Source organism: Notamacropus eugenii, chromosome 5, assembly GCF_028372415.1.
Source record: "Notamacropus eugenii isolate mMacEug1 chromosome 5, mMacEug1.pri_v2, whole genome shotgun sequence".
NCBI classification, from domain to species: Eukaryota; Metazoa; Chordata; class Mammalia; order Diprotodontia; family Macropodidae; genus Notamacropus; species Notamacropus eugenii.
This window is the reverse complement of record NC_092876.1, coordinates 46,040,479-46,063,157: the sequence shown is the minus strand read 5'-3', so window position 1 is coordinate 46,063,157 and position 22,679 is coordinate 46,040,479. Positions and strand designations below refer to the sequence as shown.

Sequence of the window (22,679 nt, the reverse complement as noted above, 5' to 3'; positions counted from 1 at the left end):
CCCACCTTTTAGGAAAGGAATTTTAAGCTGTAACGCATCTAGTTTGCCTTCTATTTTATAGGAGTTTTATAAAGGGCCTGCAAAGACTTCAGAACAGTCTTTGAGCCTTACTTTTCATCCTGTGAAGTGGCAATTTGGGGTTTTCTTGACAATGATACATTTCCTTTTCTAACTCATTTTACAGATGGGGAAAGTGAGGTAAACAGAGTTAAGTGAGTTACTGAGGGTCACAGAGTTAGTAAGTGTTTCAAACTGGATTTGAACTCAGGAAGATGAGTCTTCCTTGACTCCAGGCCCAGCACTCTATCCACTATGCCACCTAGCTGCCTATTGGGGATTAATAATATTTGTCCATATCTTCAGGATATCTTGGAACTTTGAGATTACACCATATGATGACTGGTTGAAGAAACTCATGATGTTTAGCCAGAATCAATGAATGAAAAGCACACATTAAACCATAACTGTATGCAAAGCACTGTGCTTTGGGAAGAGAACACATATAGAAGGTTTCAGCTGCAAGTCAGATGGAGAGGTCCCATGATCCTTAGAGTGGAGGGACAAAGCAGATACCGATGCCTCTTTAGTGTTATTTGCACTGATCCACTTCCAATCATCACCTGCAGGGGAGTCTCCTTGACAGTTGATTCCCTGGATGATGGTTGCAGGAGCTGGGCTAGAAGCAGGGTCAGCGGTCCATTGATGCTTGAGTTCATGGCACTGGTCTGTTTCTATTGGGACCTGAGCTAATATCATGGTAGAGATGGAGGTGTTTTAGTTTACCTGACATATACCATCTCCTGTCTTTTGAGCAGTATGCTTTGCTGTTTCAGCCTGGGGAAGAAAAGTCTCAAGGTGGATGACAAAAAGTCTCCAGTTCTAGCACCTAAAGGCTGTCATGTGTCTGAGGGCACTGGCTCTGCTTAGCCTAGGAGGGCAGGACGAGGAACAGTGGGGAGATTTACAGAGAGAAAGATCTGGGTTTGATGTAAGGGAAACAATATCTCTACCATCAAAGTGGAGTGGGCTGCCTCTGAAGGTGGTGGTTTCCCATCATTGGAGCTTTTCGGGCAGAGGCTGATGATCGTTTGTTGGGGATGTTGAAGAAGGTGTCTGTTGGACTAGATGGCCATGAGATCTCTTGTCAATTTAGAATTTGGTGAATAGGAGACTTTCCTAGGAGGAAGCTATGAAAATGGAGACAGTGTTTTTTCTCTTCCTAAATGTCAATGGATCTGACCAGAGCACCCAAAAGTGTACCCAAAGGACGACTGTCAACATTCTTGCTAGCCTATCTGATGCTGGAGAGTCAAACATCAAGGAAGAAGGTGGGTGGAGTCATAGACTGGAGACTTATCAAGAATTGGGGGTGGGGAGAAGAAGAACCAAACACCCCCATATTAAGAGTTCTTCCAAAGAAGCTCCAGGAAGTAGTGGATTTCCTCTCATTGACTATCTACAAACAAAAGCTGGAGGACGCTTTTTCAAATACAGGTTGGACTAGATGGCCACAGAGGTCCTGTCTAACTGATGAGCTGTGGTTCTGTAACTCATCTTTCCTCCCTGGCTCCTGGCACCTGCATGAGGCTTTGACCTCAGAGATATTGCTGCTGGATTAGAAAAAAGGGGCCAAACCCAAACTCGCCACTGCACCATGGGAGACAGCTGGAACAAGGACAGTGGTGGGGGTGGGTGGGTGAAGAGGGGGTACTCGCTCCTACTGCAGGCTGAGCTGTTAGCACAGCTGGGGAGGGCTCAGTGCCCGCAGCTGCACCTGAGCCGATGCAGGTGCGCCAGCCTAGGGGGTGGGGGAGACAGAGTGGGACTCTGGCTGCGGCTTTGGGTTGGCTGTGTAGAGCATATTGTTGATAAAAATCATCCTCTCACACGTTATCAGCAGCTTCTGCACGGCAGAGAATAGAGAGCGGTTTCTATTCAGATGAGAGTTCTCCAAATCATCTTTATCCCTTAATCTGCCTTTTGAGTGTAACCCATATTAGGGAATTGGAGAAGTTGACTGCACAATAGAACTCTCCTCCTATGCCTCCAGGGCCTGTCTCAGGTGCAGAGACCAAGGAAAAACCCCCAAATGACATCTCATTGGATTCTGGCCATTTGGGAATTTCACAGAGCTACATTTACCTCTAATACTACCATCTGTTTCCTGGGAGATCTTGGGCAAGGCAGTTAACCCCATTAAAGTTCTAGACTCAGTTTCCTCATTGGTAAAATAGGAGCGATGACCCCTATCCCGCCTATCGCCCTCCCCCAAAAAGCATCTGTGTACATCAAACTAAAGGAGGCATGCTTTGTAAACCATGAAGCTTCTGAGAAACGCAAGACATTTTGTCTCCTGGTATATGAACCAATGATAATAATAACTTTTGTCATTCACACAGAGCACTCTGAGGTTTTCAAAGTACAACATGCATTTTAAGTGGTCAAGGGAGATTCTGGCTCCAAACCTGCCTCTCTCTCATTTACTTTCTGTGTGACCTTGAGGTAGTCTTTTAACTTTTCAGGTCCCTTATCTTTAAAACAGGGAGGTTAATGTCCATCAGACCACCCACACAGGGTAGTAGCAAGGACCAGAGGAAATTGTGTCTCTAAAATGCATGACAAACTTTTCCACACTGTATAAATGTCAGTTATTACTGTGCCGAGTTGCTTCTGGTCATTTCATCATAGTCGACCGAAGGCCAACGTAGACCAGCTTTGTCAGCGAGTCTGCAAAGAGAATACATTGGCTTCCCACGCTTGCAAAGTGATCTCCTCCCCAAGTGTGCAGATTAAAAAAAAATCATTCTATCACATTCCATCTGAATTTCATTCAGGGCACTTTGTATTTGCTTCAGAGGCAAAACAGAAAAGACTATTTCCTTCAGGCAAACTTCTGTCTTTTGCTCTGAAAACACCAGTATGTCCCCTTTGCTCCAGAGAAGATTATAATACTGAGGACATAGTGTCAGCAGATTACATGAAAAGGATAATTAAACCAAAGGCCTAAATTAGAAGGCCTTTAGTAGAGAGATGAAGTCTCTTTTTACCTTCAGTTTGTCTTTGAACGAGTGTAGGGTTTGAGGGGATCCGGCTTGGCTTGGCTTGATAAATATAGTAACCAAACATTCTCACCAATTGTTCTGCCTTTATATTAAAAGCCATTGTTTAGCAAAGCTGACAACACACACCATCGGAGGCATGAAACCCTACCAGTGCTGAAGGATTAAGAGACTGACACGTTCTGGATAATAAGCCTAATTAATAACTTCCATCTCTAAGGAATGGCATCTCAGACAATACCATTTTTCTTTGAGTCTTTCTATTAGATTGGTTAGGCAGGGCTGGTAAGTGCTGAAGGATCCTAGGTGTAGAGATAGAAGGACCCTCAGAGGTCATTCTAGTCCAACCTCCTAATTTTAAAGATGAGGGTAGTGAGGCACAAGGAAGTGATTTGCTTGAGATAACATGGGTGGTCAAGTTCAGTCAATAGGCATTTATTAAGTATTGACTATGTGCCAGGCACTGTGCCAAAGATCAGGGATACTTTGTTGTCCAGTTGTTTTCAGCCATGACGTCATTTGGGATTTTCTTGGCAAAGATACTGGAGTGGTTTGCCATTTCTTTCTCCAGCTCATTTCACAGATGAAAAAAATGAGGCAAACAGGGTTCAGTGACTTGCCCAGGGTCACATAGCTAAAGTAAGTGCATGAGGTCAAATTGGAACTCAGGTCTTTCTCACTCAAGGTCTGGCACTAGCACTATGACTCCACCTAGCTTCCCCACTGGGGATACAAAGAAAGGTAAAAACATTCCTTGCCCTCAGTTAGCTCCCAATCAGATGGAAGCGACATCACACAAATGACTATGGACGTACAAGATGTATGCAAATAAAAATAGAAAGTATTCTTAGCACTAGAAATGGGATTTGAACTCAGGCCCTCTGACTTCAAATCCAGTGCTCTTTCCCATTATCTATGAAGCCACCTACCCTGCCTGCCATTTTCCAGGGTGAGGCTAAAGTTTCAATGTTCTGTATCTCAGGTAAACTGAGTTGGATTCAGGTAGCCTAAGAATTTGCTTTGGCTTATCTGGATTGCTTCTAAATCACCTTTCTCAAAAATCATAGGATCATGGGCTCATCTAGAAGAAATCACCTAAATCGACTTCCTTCTTTTACAGAAAAGGAAATTGAGGCAGAGGGAAGTTAAATCATTTTAGTCAGGTAACATGCAAGTTATAAGATAACCCAGCTTCTCTGACCCTGATACTTTCCCCACAAATACCCCTCTACCCAGAATAGCTGTTCTGACCATGAGCCTTTCTCCTTAACTTCAGGAAAACAGGGGAAAGGTTTTTGTTTTTTAGCTTTTAAAATAGTTAATGTTAACACTTTTGGTTTCTATGTCATCTTTGTTTCCAAATAGAATATTCCAAATGTAAATATTCCTCTTCCCTACCCAGGGAACTATCCTTTGTGACAAAGAATAAAAGGGAAAAATAGTTTAGCAAAACTAATACCTCAACTGAATCAGACAATATATGCGATATTCCACACCCATAGCCCCCACCCCACCCCATCCCAACCTCTGTAAGGAAAGGAAGGGATCTCATTTCTGAGGCCGAGATTGATCGATATAATTTCATAGCATCCAGTGTCATCTTTGTTCTCAATACTGTAGTCATTGTGTATAAAGTCTTTCTGGTTTTGCTTAAGCCGGGGGGGGGGGGGGGGGGGGGGGATTTTTAAAACATCTGGAGAAGGGAATCTTTCTGGAAAATGCCCACCCAATTTTCCTTAGAGAGAGAAGATGGCCTCCCTTGGGGGAGTGCCATGTTCCCTAAAGGTTTCAGGTGGGCACAGCATCGCGTGGTGGCCCTGGTATCGTAAATTGCAATCAAGCAAAGATGTCCAAGAAGGAAATAATAGCAGGGTGGCTGAGGAGAATTGGCAAGGGTCCTGAAATCTTAATGGAAATTGAACATTTTTTTTTTGCATAGCCCCATAAATTCCTAGTGTCTACCTTATCTTCCTAACCTGTTTTTCAGAGGACATTTAATGGGGAGAGATAGAGAAACTCTTAGAGTTAGGGAAAAACAGAAAAATGAAGGCAGCTTCCATCTAAATACTGTTTATTCTTATAATGATGCCAAGATATGCTTTTTTTGGTTTTCTTTTTTCTAAAATAGCCTCTCCTGACAAGTGGTGGGTGTTGGGGGGTGGGGGGAAGCGGCGGGGGTGGGGGGAGGGATGGCCCCACAGTGAATCCTTGGCAAAGTTTACGGGCAGCTCAGATATCTGCAACTCTTGGCCCCTTCCCGCGGCTAAACAATTCATCCATTCATCCTGGCTCTGACTTTCCTTTTCTGCTGGCAGGAAGATGATAGGATTTCGAGCTGGATGTGACCTTAGAGCTGGTCTGGTCATGCTAATAGAGGAGAAAAATGAGGCCCAGGGAGAAGGGACTGAGGAGCAGAGATTTAAAGGTGGCAGGGGCCCCAGAGGTCCTCCAGTTCAATCCTTTCATTTTAGAGATGAAAAAATTGAATCTCAGAGAGGTAATGCTACTGACCCAAGGTCACACGGCTAGTAAGCATCAGAGCTGGCAATTTTTTTTAAATTTAAAATTTTCTTTTTTATTATGAAGTCATCAGCAAACACAAGCATTTAGATATACAAAGAAGAAGGAGCAGGGTCTGCCTAGATTTTTCTCATTTATATTCCCAGAAATTAACATAGTGCTTGGCATGTACTTCATAATTGCCATTTTATTCATTCATTGTCTAAGAAACTATGGTCTCCTATTATGTACAATTTGTGTTTTAAATTCATATCCTCTGTCTCCAACTCAATCAACAAGCATTTATTCCAGAACAAGCATAAATTTGGGAAGAAGACCTGAGTTCAAGTCCAGCCTCAGACATTTACTAGCTGTGTGACCCTGGGCAACTCATTTCATCTCTAGTTGCCTCAGTTTCCTCAATTGTAAAATGGGGATAATAATAGCACCTACTTGGCAGAGTTGTTGTGAGGATCAAATGAGATATCTATGGTGTCCTTAGCATAGTGTCTGGCACATAGTAGGTGCTTAATAAATACTTGTTTCCTTCCTTCCTTTCCTCCTTCCTCTATCCCTCCCTCCCTCCCTTCCTTCTTTCCTCCCCCTCCTTCTTTCCTTCCAACTTTCTTTCCTTCACTCTCTTTTTTCCTTTCCTTTTTTCCTTTTTCCTCCTTCCCTCCCTTCCTTCCTTCCTTCCTTCTTTCCTGGTACCATGCTAGGCACTGGAAATATAGTTTTCCTGCTGTCCTACATTACCTCTCAAGTCCAAGGATGTATAGGATGCTGCCCAGCCTCGATTCAGACCTGGGTGGGCAAACAGGATGGCAAAGTGCCTTGGGCTCATGTCTTTTGAACATCTGTTGAATGAGCTGGGCCTGTTTAGCCTGGAGAAGAGAACTTAGAAGAATATGATAGCTGTCTTCTGGCATCTGAAGGGCTGTCACATAGAAGGAGGGTTAGATTTGATGTGCTTGGCCCCAAGGATGGGAGTTACAGAGAGGCAGGTTTCAGAGAAATGCGGGGAAAATGTCTAAACAATGAGACTGACTAAGAACTGGGCTGCTTTGGGAGGTGGGGGGAGGGGGTTCTCTTCCACTGGAGATTTTCAAGCAGAGTCCAGGAGACCATTTGTCAGGGATCATGTGGTTTGGGCTGGATGACCCCTTGTTTCTTTTCAGCTCAGAAGTTTTGTAATACCAGGATTGATTCTTCTAAGCGTTAACTCAGGATCCTTTCCACCTGCCTGTCCCCTCACAATTGCCATGATCCCAAGTAAGGCCATGTAGGAACAAGGATGCTCAACTCCCAGTTGGTCCAGCTACACATTAAGGCTGGTAAAAGGAGCTCTGTGCCTTTCCTTTACCCTTTTGGGAAGATGTGCAGTATCATTTAATCATTAACCCTATATCTGGCTTTTAGATAGTCACATCTATACTTTGAAGAGACAAATCTTAGGAATATGGTCAAGTAGGAACTATAGATCAAAGTAATCAACCAATCAATTGATTAATAAACACTTATTAAGCAAATAACATACAATGAACACTGTGCTAGGCCCTTGAGTGCCAAGACAAAAGTACAACATTACCTATTTTCAAAGAACTTTTCTACCAGGGAAAATGTACACACACATACAATGCCTATGTACTAATAAGTATGATTAGATGCAAGGTAATTTTAGAGGGGAGGGCACTGGAAGCTGGGTGGGGGGCTCAGCAAATCATTCATGCAGAAGGTTGTGATTGAGTTGAGTCTTGAGAGAAATAAGAGATTGTAGGAGAAGGTGGAAGTGACTCAGGACTGTGGCATAGGGGACAACCTGTACAAAAGAGATGGAAAGGTGCTGCCATGTTTGAGGAACAGTAAGAAGCAGTAGATCATAGCATTTATGAAGGGGAATAATGTCTAATACAGATGGAAAGGTAGATTGGAGGCAGTTTGAGAAGATCTCTCTTGGAGCTCAAACGGAGGATGGAGGGAGAGTTATTCAAATCCAACTCATCTCTCGAGGGTTGACTCAAGTTCTTCCTTGGTGCCTTTACAGAACATTCTAACCCAGAGAAAATTCTTCTTCTGTTCAACTCATAATCTTTATTATCTGGATCACCCACCTAATCATAGATAACCTTGGGACTTATGTTGTATTCATGCATTAAATAAACTCTTTTATTGTTATTAACTTTCTACCTCTCTCTTCCTTGTCCTCACTCTGGAACATAACTGAACCCCTGGGACCCCTTCTCCCATCAGTGAGCTCCTCTTGGAATTTCTATTTTGAAGAAGATCCCAAGCCAGCTATTCTCCGTCCTCCTCCCAGCTCTGCTTCTGACCCTCTCGACTTGACCTCCACAGCCCTCTCCCCAGTTTTCAGCCCCCTTGTAAGTGTTGTCTTCTCTCATTAAAATATAAGCTCCTTGAGGTCAGGGAATTGCCTTTTTGCTTAGTTTTTTATCCCCAGTGCTTAGCACAGTTCCTGGCACATAGTAAGAGCTTAACAAAATACTTACTAATTGTCATCTCTCACTTCTCATTTCCTAGCACAGAGCATAGAGCAAGTGCTTCATCATCATTTGCCCATTTAGTTTTGTCATGAATGAAGAAAGGCGATCAATATTGGTGTGGGGAGAGCTGAGAAAGCTGTCAAGATTGGACCTGCAAAGAGTCTTGCCCATTGGGTAAGCATCAACAGACTGAGGTGTGGCCAGGCCAAATTCACAGGCGCTTCTAATGTAATCCGTGGCTGGACTAGAATCCTCCCTACAATATCTCCCCAGAGTGGTCGGCCAGCTTCTACTGGAAGACTGACCTCCAGTGCCAGCTCATTCCTCTTTTCCATTGTAGTACTCCTGTTAGAAAGTTCTTTTATCCTGTCTTAATCTACCTTTCTAGCCAACTGCTCCAGCCTTCTCTTCTCCATGATGAACACACCCATTTTCTTTAATTTTCCCCCATATTTAGGAGAATGATAACTGATATTTTTATGGAGCTTTAAGGTTTTTAACTAACTTCACAAATCTTATCTCCTTTGACCCTTATGACAACCGTTGGAGGGAGGTGCTATTTTTCTGCCCATTTTATGGATGAGGGTACAATCATCAAGGCTCTTCCTTGCTCTGGCTGTCCTCCTCTGGACACTCCTATCATGTTCTTCCTTATATCAGCTGATTGTGTAGTGTATAGGGTACTGGGTTGGGAGTCAGGAAGACCTGAGTTAAAATCTAATCTCAGATCCTATGTCATTGGGCAAGTCATTTCACCGCTGTCTGACTCAGTTCCCTCATCTGAAAAATGGAGATAATAATAGCACTTACCTCCCAGAGTTGTTGTGAGGATCAAATGGTATAATATTTATAAAGTACATACCATGATACCTGACACATAGTAGGTGCTTAATAAATGCTTGTTTCCTTCCTTTTCTTCTGTCTTTTCTTTCTCCTTACCTCCTTTGCTTCCTTCCTTCCTTCCTTCCTTCCTTCCTTCCTTCCTTCCTTCCTTCCTTCCTTCCTTCCTTCCTTCCTTCCTTCCTTCCTTCCTTCCTTCCTTCCTTCCTTCCTTCCTTCCCTCTTCCCTTCCTGTGTTCCCCACTCTAGACCTCACTTTTCTTACCAGTAAAATGAAGGGGTTGCAGACAACAATCCTTAGGCTCCCTTAGCCTCTGACCCTGGATTCAGGGGCTCTTTCCACTCCCCCTGGGTGCCACCCAGTATAGGGACCAGGCAGGCCTACAGAACATCTCCAGCAAAGCCCGTCACGTAAACAGGTCCACATTCAATTGAATTCACTAAGTACCTATAGAGCACTTTTGTTGAAGAGGCTGAGAAATGGTGCCTGTTTAAGACTTAAGCTCCCTCATGGGCTCTGCTTAAGAAGAGCTTGGAGTTCCCATTCATCTGGGGTGGCCCCTTCCAAAGGGCTTCACAGACATGCTCTCACAGGAATCCTCACTCATAACGACTCAGGGTGAGAGAAAGGACGCTTGCACACTGGACAGAGGGGGAAACAGCGGCTAGGAGAGCCAAAGGCCTTTCCAAATAATTTTTACTTTTAATAAAATTCTGTGATTATAGCTTTAGAGCTGGGAGCACTGGAGTCAGGGAGGCACTTTGTCTACTTCACACAGGTGCTAGAATTTAGATTTGAACCCAGGTATTCTGACCCTAGATCTAAAGTTCTTTCTAAAGCAAATAAATGCACACAACTTAAGACACAAAACCGCTTCCTTCTGAAATGACTCTGAACTCTGCTTATCAACAAACATATTGTTCTTTTTTCAATAGATACAAGTTCCTTTCTCTCTGCAAGAAATGACCTTTGCAAGGTCAGTTAAATACCCAGCATTTAGATAGCCCCTTAAGGTTTGCAAAGTATTTTACTCACAGGGGCAGCAAGATGGTACAGTGGATAGAATATTGGACCTAGACTCAGGAAGACTCATCTTCCTAAGTTCAAATCTGACCTCAGACACTTACTAGCTGTGTGACCCCTGGGCAAGTCACTTAACCCTGTTTGCCTCAGTTTCCTTATCTATAAAATGATCTGGAGAAGGACATGGCAAATCACTCCAGAAAACCCCAGATAGGGTCACCAAGGTGTGGACAGGACTGAAATGTCTTCACAATAATAACATTACATCTATCATCTCACTTGATACTCAAGTAGACCCTTAAGACAGTGGGTGCTATTATTATCCCCATTTTATAGCTGTGGAGACTGAGGTTAAGAAATGTGAGCTCACCTTCCTGACTCCAAACCAACACATTTGCCACAATTATTTGGAATAATCGATGAATGGTTGAGGTGCCATATATAACATCCGCCCATCTTTAAACAAAGTTTAACTAAACAAATGAATGTATGTTTGGTACATGTAAAAAAGTACATATATGTATTCTCATATATACATCTTGGCATGTATTGAAAGCAATGAATTCTCTTTTTAAAATACAGGTTAGATTACTTATTTGAGGCCACACAAAGAGATGGCCTGGAATACGGTAAAGAGTGTGGCCTCTGGGGTCACAGCTTGGGTCCAAATCCTGATTCTGCTACTTTCTGTGTGACTTTGGGCAACTCAATTCATGCACCTAGGCCTCAGTTTCTTTGCATTCATTGGCTTCTAAATCCCTAATTCCTAAAGCACAGCTGAGGGGCTATGTACGGCAGTCAGTCATGGCAGAATCCAGGGTACATACAACAGGTCTAGGGGGTCACTGTGAGTCAGGGAAAGTACAGGCAGCTTCAAAGTCAAGAGATGCATGTGGGGTCAGAGAACTCAGAACTGAATTCCAACTCTGTCAATTACTGCCTCTGTGGGCTATAGCAAGATACTTGGCCTCAGTGTCCCATTCTGTAAAATGAGGAGCTTAGGTGACCTCAAAGTTCTTCATAGTAATAGCATTTATATGGTGCCTACTATGTGCTAAGCATTTTATAAATAGTATACTATTTGATCCTCAAAACTCTGGGAGGTAGGGGTTATTATCTTCATTTTATAGATGAGAAAACTGAGGCAGACAGAGATCAAGTGACTCGCCCAGGGTCACACAGCTAGGAAGTGTCTAAGGCCAGATTTGAACTCGGGTCTTCCTGACTCCAGGCCCAGAATTCTATCCACTGCCCCATCTAGCTGCCTCTCTACAAAGAATCTTTTGATCTAAAGTCACTTTCCCCTTATGTTCCTCATTTTCTTTCTCTGTAAAAAGAGGGGGATGAACAGGGGATCTCTGAGGTTCCTTTCAGCTCTGATTCTATGACCTTGGGTAAATCGCTGCCCTTCTCTGGGCCTCACTTCCCTCCTTTGTGAATTGAGGGAACTGAACTACATAACTTTTGAAGACATTTCTAGCTCTAAATCTATAAGCCTATTATTTGTGTCCCCAACTCTGCTACTTAATATCTATGTGATCTTGAGTTAACACACCAGGCAGGTCACTGGCTGCCCTTTTCTGGGCCTCAGTTTCCTCTGCTGTAAAATGAAGGGATTGGATCAGATGATCTCTGAGGTGCCTTCTAGCTGTAACATAACACTTGGAGGGCATTGGTGCTTTAATGTGTGTGCAGAGGATAGAGGAGAAGGGAAGGAGAAGCATTGGCTTCAGCCTTTATCCTTTTCTTCCCCTAAAGAATATGTTCTCGGTAAGAGTTATCACGCTCCCCTGGTACCCAAGGATACCCTCCCTCCCAAGTAATCAGGCTTCTCAGATGCCAAATGTGAGGAAACAACTGACCTAATTATCAAGAATAATTAGCTAAAATCTGATGCTACAAAAATAGCCTGATTGGAGGGGTGTCCCCATCAGCAGTCCCATGGTGTCAAGAGGATCTCTATCTCTCCCCACAGGGTGGTATCCACCCTCCCACTCCATTGGAAGGCATTCAGCCAGCTATTGGCTCATCCCTGCTTTGCTCTAGATGTCAAAAGTACCGTGATCAGGGACAATAGACATCGAGGAGGGAAGACTAATGGTCAGTGCTTCCTGAACCAGTCTTCCACAGTCCCTTTCATCTGATCAGGAAGATTCAACTTTTCACCATAGGAAAATGCCTTTGCCCTTTTCTTCTCTCTCTCTCTCTCTCTCTCTCTCTCTCTCTCTCTCTCTCTCTCTCTCTCTCTCTCTCTCTCTCTCTCTCTCTCCCCTCCCTCCCTCTTCTCTTTCTCTCACTCTCCCTCCCTCTCTCTCCTTTCTCTCTCTCTCTCTCTGTCTCTCTCTCTCTCTCTCTTTCTTTGTCTCTCTGTCTCTCTCTGTCTCTGTCTCTCTCTGTTTCTCTGTCTCTGTCTCTCTCTGTTTCTCTGTCTCTGTCTGTCTCTCTGTCTCTCTGTCTCTCTCTTTCTCTGTCTCTCTCTGTCTCTCTGTCTCTCTCTGTCTCTCCCTCTCTCTCTCTCTCTCTCTCTCTGTCTCTCTCTGTCTCTGTCTCTCTCTGTTTCTCTGTCTCTGTCTCTGTCTCTCTCTGTTTCTCTGTCTCTGTCTCTGTCTGTCTCTCTGTCTCTCTGTCTCTCTCTCTCTGCTGGCCAAACACTGCAAGGCAGAATTAAAGAGCCCCCATACACAGTGTGAGCTTGCATGCTTCATGCTGTGGCCATTTGTATTTTACCCCAATGAAACATAAAAACGGTTTCTGAACAAAGAGCCTCGGGTATTTTTTATGAAGCTATAATACTTTCCATTAAAAAAAAAAGGTGGTAGTGGGGTTAAAATAAAGACTGCAAACTAAACTGTCTTTTGTTCCATAGGATTTCCTGCCCTGGAATTCACTGTTTGCTCAGGACACGCAGACATTGCTCATCTTAATCACGCTAGTGTTCTGAGTAGATGACAGAGATATGGGGGGAGGTTTCCCACATGCTTCTAGGGGCCCAGGGGGCAGATCTGGGCAGCAGATGTGCTCCCCAGGCACAGGGAGGCATCTGACAGTCATGCTTGGGTCTCTGCTTTCCACTGAGCCATCCCAACAACACCGGGAGATATTCCAAGGGTTCTAGAGAATACTTCCAGAGGTAATGTCATTTCTAGCCAAAGGGGAAAGGGAGGGAGGCACACAGGTTAGGGGGAGAAAGCTAATTGAGATTCTCTCTAAATTAATTTAAAACCCATTAGGGCTATTATGGGAAGTTGATAATGACATCTATAATGGGAAGAAACTGATGAAATAGTGTGGTCTGTTTATCACTCTGCTCCTTCAGCCACCAAAGCCTTACCTGCCTGTACCCTGAGCAGGCCAGGAGAGCAGCAGTGAGAAACCTTGATTTTTGCTAGGTGTTGTGATGCTTTGATTCTGTGCATGCATCACTGTGGTAGTCAGGAAAGTGACTACCTTCAGGTCATAGAAGCTGCAGATTTAGAGCTAAAGGGTCATCTAGAAGTCATTCAGTTCAGTTCCCTCATTTTGCAGAGAAAGAAACTGAGGCCCAGAAAGGGAAAGTAACTTGCCCCAGATCATATGGACTTGCAAGTCACAGGGCCAGAACTTGGACCCAAACCTTCTGTCTCTAAATCCAGGGCTTTTTCCCACAGTAACATACTACCTCAAATCCCAGAGCCAGGACTAATCATAAAGGATCTGACTCTTTGATCTCCCTTAAAAAGTAAAAATCTATAATTAGGTGGTTGTATAGGATAACGTCAAAGGACAGCTAAAAGATTTTGTGATACCTGCCTCACCTTCCCACTACAAGACAACTTATCTGTTTTCTTTTATACCAGGGAGGATTGGCCCTTTCTCTAGCTAGGTGATCACTCAATGTACTAGAGATGAATACAGCCTTCAGGCTTAATATGTGATTAGAATGGAAGTCCTTTGAAGACATGGAGCCTAAATCTATATCCCCTCAAGTTCTTAGCACAGAGGACAAACTCAAGATGTATATGCTGAACGAGTAAATAAAAAAAAGGAAATAAGAATTTATTATGCACTTTACAAATATTATCTCATTTGACCCTCACAATTTCGGGATATAATAGGTGCTACTATTATCCCCATTTTACATTTGAGGAAACTGAGGCAGGCAGCAATGAAGTGACTTGCTCATGGTCACACAACTAGCCAAGTGTCTGAGACTGAATTGAAACTCAGGACTTCCTGACTCTAAACCTAGTGTTTTATAAACTGAATGAAAGAATTCAAATGAAGAATGATTGGGATGATTCAAGAGTAGGTTTATTGGCTAGTGTTAGACTTGGAGACAGGAAAACCTGGGTGAGGAGCCCAACTCAGACCCTCAACTGGCAGTATGACCCAAGCAAGTCCCTTCCCCTCTCTGGGCCTCAGTGGTTGGACTAAATTATCTCTAAGATCCATTACTGCTTTATATTCTATAATCCTACTTGTGTAGGGCACAGATAGGGAGAGGGGGCTGCAGCCTCTATCTCCATGGCTGGAGTAAGTAAGAGAGCCCTCTCTCCATTTATAGAATTTCATGGGATCATAGACACAGAGCTAAAGAAGAGACCAAACTGTATATACCCTTCCTTTTAATAGTGTGAAGATGCAGCCAAGTGGTGCATTGGACAGGACTAACCTTGGACTTATAAAGATGGGAGTCCAAATCCTGCCTCAGATACTGGCTATGCGACTCTGGACAAATGTCTTCAACACTGTGAGCCTCAGTTTCCTCATCTGTAAAATATACTTACCTCATAAAACACTATATAAATGTTAATTGTGTTATTATCATTCATCCCTCAGGTCACACGAGTAATAAGTATCAGAAGTGGGATTTGAACCAAGCTCCTGTTAATATTTCCACTGAACCCCTCGATCCCTTCTAGTAGGGACACAGTTTGTCTTCACCAGTTTTATAAACTTTTGGGTGCTAGATCTACTTACCTTCCTCTCCTCAGGTAGAAAAGAAAGCAAGAGAAGCAACTAGGAAAAAACTATGAAGATGAGTGTGGAGAACTGAGCAAACTCAGGCTTCCCTAGAGTAGTGGGGGTGCCAAACTCAAATAGAAATGGAGGGGGACCATTAAACTGTACAGAAAGGTCCCTCTGGGCTGCATATTGACTTAGAAAACCATGTGTTAACTTTATCTATGCTCTGTTGTATTTTAATTTTAGTCAAATATTTTTCTTTTTTAAAATTAATTTGTTTTCAGTTTTCTACAATCATTTCCATAAGTCTTAGATTTTCTTCCCCTCCTTTCCCCCTCTCTCCCTGAGATGGCATGCAACCTTATATGGGTTCTACACATACATTCTTATTATGCACATTTTCACATCAGTCATGTTGCATAGAAGAATTAAAATGAATGAAACCATGAGAAAAACCCAAACAAAACAAAACATAACACAAGAGAAAATAGTCTGCTTCATTCTGAGTTTCAATTCCATAGTTCTTCCTCTGGATGTGGATGACTTTTTGCCTCAAGAGTCCTTTGGGAATGTTTTAGGTCCTTGCATTGCTGTGAATTCCTTGCACCCTGTGGTTGTTATTGTGTACAATGATCTCCTGGTTCTGCTGCTTTCACTCAGCATCAGTTCATATAAGTCCTTCCAGGCTTCTCTGAAGTCTTCCTGTTCATCATTTCTTATAGCACAATAGTATTCCAATGCATTCATAGATCACAACGTGCTCTGCCATTCCCCAATTGAAGGGCATCCCCTTGATTTCCAGTTCTTGGACACCACAAAGAGAGTTGCTATAAATATTTTTGTACACTGTCAAATATTTTTCAATTGCATTTTAATCTTGTTTGATTCATACTCTTTCACAATTAGAGTAACAGAATTTTCAAGTTGGAAGGGACCCCAGTCCAACATGAACCTGGCCAAAGATCCCCTCTGCTTTATCCCTGATGAGGAGATATCCACCTCAATAGAGACAGCTCACCCTGCTTTGGGCTTTGGGCCGGCTCTCCTTGGGATCTTTCCTGATATCAAGTCTAGATTCATCTCTGCATCTTCCACCTGTGTGGAACCTAGTTCTATCCTCTGAGGTTGAGGAGAAATCTACATTTTAGCTAAAAAGCTGTGACCTAAACACTTCCCTGAATTTCCCCCCTCCATGCATTTGCTCACACTATCTTCTGCTCCTGGAAAGCACTCCCTCCTCTCCTTCATCTTCTTCTCACAGAATCCTGGCCACTCTTCAAGATTCAACTCAAGTTTCAAACCTCCCCCAGGGGAGCTTCTCCTGATCCCCTAGTTGTTAGGACTTTCTCCTGCTTCAATTTTCCTCGTGCTAAATTTACTCATGCATTTATCACAGTCTCCTCCTCCTTGTAGAATAAGCTCCCTAAGGGTGGTAATTTTTTCTAGGTGCTTGAATCAAATTCAGATCAAGGCTTTTCATTTCCCATGCCAGAGGCAGCTAGGTGGCACCATAGTGCACAGAGTGATGGGCATGGAGTTAGGAAGGTAGTTGTTTCAATTTCATTCATGTCCTACTCACTGTGACCCCCAAAACACTGGAGTGATTTGCCATTTCCTTCCCCAGCTCATTTTACAAATGAGGAAACTGAGTTAAGTGACTTGCCCAGGATCACACAACTAATAAGTGTCTGAGGCTAGATTTGGACTCAAGTCTTCCTGCCTCAGGCCTGGTGCTCTATCCACTAAACCACGGTTTGCCTCAGTATCTTCAACAATAAAATGGGGGGAGAGAATAATAATAGCACCTCCTTCACAAAGATCTCATGAAGATCAAATCAGATATTTGTGCTTAACACAGTTTCTGGGCACAGAGTAGGTATTTAATAAATATTTACTTCAACTCATTCCCTGACAAACTCTAGCCCCATTCCAGAGGAATATACAAATAAGCCCTGCCTGGCAGCTGATGGTCACCTTTCAGGTTCATTAAAATGGGAGTACTAGCCAGGGGTAGGACAAGGACCCCTGGTGGCATTCATTCAGACTTGAGGCAAGTTCTCAGCGGTGCTGGTTTCCTTATTTAACTAAATGACAACAAAGAGGATTCTCTTATATTTTGTGAACTGGTGGATATTGGGATGGTGATGGAAAAATTCTTTATGATATTGGGGTTTGACATTCATGATTCCACAAAGCTACAAGGGGCCCTCCAAAGTCAAAGGGTGGTGCTATCTTGAAATAATAGGGGATTCAAGTCTTCAAACTGACTTTCCTTTGAAATTCTGAATGAGGGAAGGTTTGGTTTTGCATCTTCAAAGAGTGATCCCAGTGGTGTCTTAGAGCAGTCTGGGCTGAAATGGGCCTTGTTAGTGGAGAATTCTCAGTGTCAGTGGCCTTTTGGCATTTCTGGGTGATGATATCTCTCCCCTACTCTACCGCTTCCTCTGAAATATGCCCTTTGGAGATCTCCCACAATGGCAAGCCAGAGGGCTCTCCATTGACTTTCCTGGACTTGTTGCCATTTTAAAATGTGCCTTCGCATTGAAAGGGTTCAGGTGCAAAGGAGTCAGCTTCCCAGGCTACCGAATGCACCATGGGGCTGAGTGAGTGTGAGATGGCTCTCTACAGACCAGCAATTTTTGACCATAAGACAGCAGAATAAAACCATCCTGGAAATAAGCAGCAAGAAGTCATCAACTGATTGACAACCATTGATGAAGAGTTTATTATGTGCTAGGCCTCATGCCAGCTGCTAGAGAAAAGCCCCTTCCCTCTAGTAGCATGATTTCTACTGAGGGAGACCACATGCACATACGTGGGTATATATGAGCAAAACATAAACAAAACCTCAGCATCTAAGAGCAATACTCTACAGAAAGAAGAAACTTTAAAGCTGCTGCTAGAGATGCTCTATGGGATTGGAGGGCTGGGTTGGCTACCTCCCCCCAAACTATAGTTTCATCCTTTATTCTTTCTAACTACTTTATCCAGATGTTTCAAATGCTGCCAGCACCCTCTAAATTTTGACACCCTGAGTCAAAGCCCCATCTATCCTGCCTTAGTAATGGCTCAGCCTACAAGACATTCCTCTAACAGTATATGCTAGAGCAGATAGCATTGATTGTAACCTTCTTTCTGCCTCCAAAGTATCTATGATGATATATGCACACTGCGTATGGCAGAAAATAATGGTTTCTTTGTTAAATAACACTGGCCAAACAGACTAGCAGTCCGGAGCCCATGAATTCGCATACTAGTTTCACACCTAGGCCTACAGTAAGACTGAGAAATTAGAACATCCAACCTCTCTTTTCTGCATCCTTTTTCCTATTCAGGACCACCCTATTTCTATCTTACCCAACACAAAGGTATCTGAACTATTTGTCTTCTCCCTAAAATACAAGTTGTTAATCATTAATTTTATAATGATGATAACCATATCAATACTATCCACAAAGTGTTTTAGGTTCTCTAAAGTCCTTCATAACCATTGTCTCACTCTATCCTTTCTCAGGGAAGGATGTAGATAAATTCTTCTGCAGGCAGGTAGGAGGCAGAGTGATAGATTTGGAGTCGGGAAAAATTGAGTTCACATCTGCCTCAGATACTTACTAGCTTTCTGACCCATAAGTCATAGGTCCCTTAACCTCTGTCTTAGTTGCCCCATTTGTAAAATGGGGATAATATTAGCACTTGCCTCTGGGCAAGTCAACTTCTTTCAGCCTGGGTTTCTTCATCTTCAAATTGATGATAATAATAGTCCCTACCTACCTCCCAGAGTTGTTGTGAGGACCAAATGGGATAATATATGGACTACATTTTGCAAACTTTGAAGTACCATTGAAATGCTAGTTATTCTTCTACCCTGAAGGGTAAATGGGTCCCAATGGTTGAAGATGATATACCTTCCATGGGGTAATTGTACTTTATCAGAACAAAAATGGATAATTCTCTTAGAATTTCAGACATCAGTAACCATAGGGGAGAGTATTTTCATTGGGGGAAGGACAGGGCTGGTTTGGAGACTTTCCAGTATCCTTGAAATCACAGTCTTCCCCTGTCTTGGAATGATGGTTCTATCCTGTCCACAAGCAAAATTCGAAGTTCAGTCAAGCCTTTAGGACAGGAGCTCTTAATTACGGATAGATTTCAGTAGGTCCATGAAGTTGGATGGGAAAAAAATTATATGTTTATTTTCACTAACCTCTAAAATTTAACATTTCCTTTCAATTACCTAACAAGACTTTCTGAGAGGGGGCTTTATTGGATTGCCAAAGGAGGATCCATCACACACACACACAATGACAGAGAGACAGAGAGACAGACAGAAAGACAGAAACAGAGAGACAGAGACACAGAAAGAGCGCGTGTGTTAAGAATCCCTGTCTGGGCTTGGCCAATGATGAGTCTGGAATGAAGTTACAATCAGAACCTTGGAGAGTGGATAGAAGGAAATGTTTCCGAATCTTTCAGTCATTTTATCAGAAAATGAATCTAACAAGTTAACTCAAGGAGACTAGCCAAAGAACTGGAAACAAATAGACTGAGTAGGCGTCAGGCAGGCCCAGGCATGGGGTAGATGGTCACTTCCTCAGGCTTGCTTGCAGGTCTGAAAACATCAATTTAAAACCACAGCTCAGCCTAGGGGGCAATGCTACATTTCCACATTCATTATATCCATGAATTTTGGCAATTTGCAGAAAGCAGTCTTCCCCTACTAAGGCTACTTGCTTTGTCCTATTTTTTGGTGTTTGAGAGATGGAGAGAAGGAGGGAGAATGGAGTCAAGAAAAGGAGGAGAAGAGAAGAGGGGAGCGGGGAGACAGGAAGATATGGTTCTAAGTGAACTGTTTAATGGCCAGCAATTTCAGGAGGTACAGGCGGCTGCTATCACATCTATTCTGGGCTGTTTTATAATAACAAGGCAGTTTTCCTCAAAATAACCAGGGACTGTATCTCCTGGGCAAACAGTAATGCTGAAAACATTTGTTAGGCGGAAACTGCTGGACTTGCTTGGGGAGGAAATGACCAGGAAGATGGAACAAGCATGTTTGCTCTGATTTTCATTGGTTAAGCAGTGTTCATCTTGCCATCCACAACCTCCTGCTGCTTATCTAGCTAAGTACCACTGAGGAGGACATCTCTTGGAAATATATGGGTACCTCCCTTCAAACCAGCAGCCCCTCCAGTGGATCATACCCTTCCCTTTTGCTCCCCCTGATACCCAGAGCTGAGAGATTAAGATCAAGACAAAGACCCTGATTCTTATGGCAAGGTGCTTTCTTTTGTGAGGAGAGATGAAAACACACACACATACCCCCCCCACACACACACACATGCACATAGGTCAGTAGAGGCATCTCTCTTCATAAAAAGACAGTGCAGTCCAGTGGAAAGAGTTAGTCAGAAGTTGTTGCTCAGTCATTTCAGTCATGTTGAACTCTTTATGATTCCATTTAGGGTTTTCTTGGCAAAGATACTATCCTTCTCCAGCTCATTTTATAGATGAGGAAACTGAGGCAAACAGGGTGAAGTGACTTGCTCAAGATCACATAGCTACTAAGTGTCTGGGATCAGACTTGAACCCAAGAAGATGAGTCTTCCTGACTTCAGGCCTGGTACTATATCCACTGGATCACCTACCTGCCCACCTAGAGTCAGAACACATGGGTTCAAATCTTGTCTCTGTCACTTATTGCCTCTTTGTCTTTGGGAAATTAATTTTTCTTCTCTGGGCCTCAGTTTCCTCATCTGTTGAAAGAAGGGGTTGGACTAAAAGATGGAACACCAAGTTGCAGCCAGCTGATTCCAGGGTGGTATTCCTGCCATAGAAAGAAACGAGTTTAATTTGGCATGACCTGTGCTTGATAAAGTCAGGCTGGCTCTTTGCAATCACTGCTTCCCATTTGAGGTATTCACCAACCAGTTTTTGAATGATTTGCTCTAGAATTTTCTCAGGAATTGAAGCTAGATGAGTCAGAGAGCTGCCCAACAGTACTGTTTCTCAAACTATCCCTTAATCTTCCAAGAAAGCCCTTCCCTAAGCACTTTGGAGAGCAAACATGGAAGGGAAACTGCTAAGGAAAAGCAGAATCTGTTTTTAAATAAGTAGTACTGAATCTATTAGGAAGCCTGGGAAGGGCAAGTATGTATATGTTTGTATGCATGTTTCCATGCTTTGTGCATGTATGTGTGAGCATAGGTGTGTGTCTAAGTATGTTTGTGTGCGTGTGAGCTCCTGAGGTCAGAAAGAGAAAAAAGAATTATTATACATATGTTTATATACTCAAAATAGTATATGCATACATACATGTATGTGTGCATGTGTGTACCTTTGATTGACCCTGGAAGAATATAATGTACTTTAGATGTGTGTGTGCACATTTGTGTACAGGGAAGGGATGGGTCATGAAAATATGTTAAAGAAAGAAGGGCTGGTTTACCTGATACCTTTCTGCGTGCCAAGGACGTTGAAAGCTAAGGTAATGATTTGAGATGAAGCTTCTCTAGGCAACTCACTACACTAGAGGTTGTAGAAGTGTCCACCAGCATTGACAGAGGCAGTTCCTTTATCTGAGAGTTTCCTAATAACAATAGTAATGGCTAATATTCATATAGAGCTTGAAGATTTGCAAAGCACTTACTAAATATTATCTCATTTTATCTTCACAACAAGCCTGGGAGGTGGGTACTATAACAATCTCCATTTTAGAGATGAGAAAGATAAGGCAGAAAGATTAAATGATTTGCTGAAGGTCACACATCTAACAAATGCTTGAGGCAGGATTTGAACTCAGGTCATTATCCATCCAACTATTTATCTATTATCCATCCTTTTATCTATCTATCTTTTTATCTATCCATCCATCCTTCAATCCATCTATCTCTATCCATTGATTCTATTTTATTTTATTCTGTTTATTTATTCATCCATCCTTCTATCTATCTATCCATTCATCCAATCATTCATCTGCCTCTATCTAGCTATCCATCCATCCATCCATCATCCATCCATATATCCTTCCATTTATCTACCCATCCATACTTCTTTCTATCTATCCATTTATCATCAATCCTTCTATCTATCCATTTATCCTTCAATCCATCTCAATCCATCTACCTATTCTTTTATTTATCCATCCATTGACCTATCCTTCTATTTCTCTCTCTTTCTTTTTCCTCACCAGTCTAAATATAACTGTATAGAACTGCCAGAGATTCAGAGACGTTAAAGGACTTATGTTTATCAGAGAGTAATCACAGCTTAGCAGGAACAAAATTTGAACCCAGACCTCATTTCCAAGTCCAACCCCCATGCCATACTGAATCTTCAAAGATGAGTGGAGGGGAGCTGTACTAAATACTTCAAAAGACTGTTAAGATGAAATGGGAAAAAATCATGCAGAGTTCTTTGCAAACCTTAAAGTGTTACGTAAACATCAGCTAATATCATTATTATTTTGTGAGAAGGCTCGTGGTTCAGTGGAAGGTGTCTTGGTCTTGCAGTCAAGGAACCAGGTTAAAAAAATTGCCTTGCCCATCAACTTGCTAGCATAAGCTCAGGGAGAGAGGGAAAGAAATAAATATTTATTTATGTGGCGCCTACTCTGTGCCAGGCACTGTGTTAATTGCTTTTTAAAATGTTATCTCACACATAAAATGTAGTCTCCCCTCACAACAACCCTGGGAGCTAGGTGCTGTTATATTTTACCCATGGTTGTACAGGTAGTAAGCATCTCAAGCTGGATTTGAAATCAGGTCTATCTTGACTCCACGCCCAGTGCTCTATCCACTGTGCCACCAGCTACCTCCA

General features: G+C 42.7%; 1 protein-coding gene across 1 annotated transcript in view; it reads right to left on the bottom strand.

Moving 5' to 3' along the window:
* Positions 1-22,679, bottom strand: part of LOC140504140 (calmodulin-binding transcription activator 1-like) — a 1,000,289-nt gene that overhangs the window by 392,322 nt on the left and 585,288 nt on the right. The window lies entirely within an intron of this gene.